This window comes from Mauremys reevesii, linkage group 14, assembly GCF_016161935.1.
Source record: "Mauremys reevesii isolate NIE-2019 linkage group 14, ASM1616193v1, whole genome shotgun sequence".
In the NCBI taxonomy this organism is placed as follows: domain Eukaryota; kingdom Metazoa; phylum Chordata; order Testudines; family Geoemydidae; genus Mauremys; species Mauremys reevesii.
In genome coordinates, this window is record NC_052636.1 from 3,850,917 (window position 1) to 3,854,187 (window position 3,271).

The 3,271-nt window shown below is 47.4% G+C and overlaps 1 non-coding gene across 1 annotated transcript; it reads left to right on the forward strand.

The window, feature by feature from the left end:
• Positions 1-1,465: 1,465 nt before the first annotated feature.
• Positions 1,466-1,547, forward strand: TRNAL-AAG. Its single transcript has one exon. It is a non-coding gene; the product is annotated as a tRNA-Leu (tRNA).
• The last annotated feature ends 1,724 nt before the right edge of the window (positions 1,548-3,271 follow it).

Genomic DNA, 3,271 nt, shown 5'->3' on the forward strand with positions numbered 1-3,271 from the left:
GCGGGCTCAATGCTCCTTGGCCCCGCCCCCTCAGGCTTCTGGCTAGTGCTCCCTCTGCTGGGCAGGAGGGGAGCCACACTGACTCGCTACAGCCAGCCTGTTACAAACCCAGACCCAGGTCTGAACCATATCCCCTAAAAGCTGCAGGCTTAACTGAAAACAGCGTAAGAGGTGTTCCTGTCTCTAACACACCGATGCCCAGCTCCCAAAGGGGTCCAAACCCCAAATAAATCTGTTTTACCCTGTTCCCCCTGCCCAGGTATTAATACATATTCTGGGCTAAAAAGGAAAAAAGTGATTTTATTAACTACAAAAAACTAGGATTTAAGTGGTTCCAAGTAATAACAGACAGAACAAAGTGAATTACCAAGTAAAGTAAAACAAAACATGCAAGTCTAAACCTAATACAGTAAGAAAACTGAATACAAATAAAATCTCACCCTCAGAGATGTTTCAATAAGCTTCTATCACAGACTGGACACCTTCCTAGTCTGGGCACAATCCTTTCCCCTGCTCCAGTCTTTGTTCCAGCTCAGGTGGTAGCTAGGGGATTTCTCATGACTCCAGTCCCCTTTGTTCTGTTCTACCCCCTTATATGTCTTTGGCACAAGGCGGGAATCCTTTGTCCCTCTCTGGGTTCTCACCCCTCCTTCTAAAGGGAAAAGCACCAGGTTAAAGATGGATTCCAGTTCAGGTGACATAATCACATGTCATTGTAAGACCCCAAGCCTTCATTCCTCCTGGCCTGACTGGCGGGAAGGCCTGCCTGCAAACAGAGCCAGTAGCAGTTAATTGTCCTGGTTGATGGGAGCCATCAAGATTCCAAACCACCATTAATGGCCCACACTTTGCATTACTACAGAGTTATAGTTCATATTTCTAGTTTCAGGTGCAAGAGCGGTACATTTATACAAACAGGATGAACACACTCAGTAGATTATAAGCTTTGTAATGATACCTTACAGGAGACCTTTTGCATGAAGCATGTTCCAGGTACATTATATTCACACTTATTAGCATATTTTCATAAAATCATGTAGAGGGCAATGTCACACCAGTGCTAATTCCCCCCTGAACTGCACCCCTCCAGGGGACTAGTAGCAAGGGGGCGTGGCCTCCTTCCCAGACAGACGGAGGGACAGCTACAAACACCTTCCAGCCTACCAAGGATTGATATAGAGGCAATTGGATCTTTTCTGTCTTCTTTGCTATCCCTTTTCTGAGGGGGTCACATCCTGTTATCTTCCTAGCAACCTGACCTGTCTCCCCCGCTCCATTTCCCCAGGCTCCTGGAATCATCAGATTCTCTGCTGCATCTCTGTGAGCAAGACATTCTTTCTGTTACCAGAAACTCCCCTGAGCTGCTGAGGGGGGTCCCTCCTCCAGTTTACACTGTTGACCTAACTTACTAGTGAAGACAAGCCCTAACAGGGAGAGGAGCAGGCAGCTGTCTCATTTCCCAGCTGGTAGTGTGGCCGAGCGGTCTAAGGCGCTGGATTAAGGCTCCAGTCTCTTTGGAGGCGTGGGTTCGAATCCCACCACTGCCATCTCTTTAGCCACTCTGAGCTTCCTATGGATACAGAATGGAGCTTCAGTCCCTATTTGCAGGGCTTCTTACCCCTCAATCCTTTAACCCCAGACCCTCTTCATCAGTTATTTCCCTCTTGCCCTTTCCTCCACCCCCGCCCCCCTCCCCATCTAGGCATCCCTCTAGTTTAAAACTGACAGCCAGCACCCTGGTACTGGAGCACCTTTCACATCACTAGCTATGTCCAGCACTCGAGTTCATGGAGACTGTCTGGCCCCTCTCCCTTATTGAGATATAGATAGAAGGGCTGGAAGGGGAGTTAGATTTTGGGGTGGAGCGGGAAACAGGAAGGAAATAGACAGTGAGAGATGGGGAGAAAAGGTCATTTCAGTTATCGACACTTCAGTCATTCACCCTCACTGATAGTCTGTGCTCCTTGCTCTGTGAGATTTATTATGCAAAATCGACCAGTATGTGCCTAGTTGGGTTTAAGTGAGTTCAGCCCATTCCCGCTCCAGCACTGACCTCAGCTCATCCATTTCAGGCATCCACGTGGTTCCATTTCTCTGTCCATTGGGCATTTATTTGCACTGAAAAGGCCCTGCTTGCTGCTGCCATGGGGCATTTGGGCCTGGGTGTGTCCCATTCCTCCCCCCACCCCACCCACCCCCAGGTCCCTTCAAAAACTTTGGTGCCTTTTAGATTTTTAATAAACACAGACAGATTTTGCACTAGCACAAATCTGCTTTGCAGTGCATGAAACTGACTTTGGAGACACACCCCTCCCCATGTCCCACCCCCCACATTACTGAGCATTTTCAATATTACTTGGCTAAAAAACTGTATAGGAATCTTTAGGGGATAAACCATTGGAAAAGAAAATTAATAGAATTCGCTTCCCAAAACAGTCCTGAGGAGATTAATATCCTGGGTGTCTGAAAACAGATGTCCCAGTACCCAGTAGCCGATAGTGGTACAGGCACCTTAGACTTCACTGTCTAGATAAGATCTCAGCTTTATAACATCATAGAATCATAGAACAGGAAAGGATCTCAAGAGGTCATCTAGTCCAATCCCCTGCACTCATGGCAGGACTAAGGACTAACAAGACCATCCCTGACAGGTGTTTGTCCAACCTGCTCTTAAAAATCCCCAGTGATGGAGATTCCAGAACCTCCCTAGGCAATTTATTCCAGTGCTTAACCACCCTGCCAGTTAGGATGTTTTTCCCAATGTCCAACCTAAACTGCCCTTGCTGCAATTTAAACCCATTGTCAATGCCAGGGAGCCCTGATCCGCCCCCCCAAGACATTTACAGTATGAGAATATTTCTACATCTCTGCCTCGGCCCATTGGAAATGAATTAACAGGCAGGGTGCTACAGTCCCTTGCTAGCATTACAGACACACTGTAGTTTAATTCCACACACTGAAGCCATCTTTGGAAATGACATGCGCAGGTTAAGAGTCACCCCCGGTGCCGCTGGTTGTGGGAGAAAGGCTATGTTGAAAGTTTGCTTTTTACAGCATCATGGGGAGACAGGGCTGCCAAGGAGACAAGAGAATCCTGCATACTCTGAGCTGCTCTAATGAAAGGGCTGCAAGTTCAAATGCAGTGGCAGGACATTTCCAGTTGGTGGAATCATTAATGTAAGGAGTGGTCACAGCATAACTAATACCCAGCCAGATTGCTATTAAACCTCTGTGGTTAGATAAATTGTGTGGGGGGTTAATCGTGCCAAAG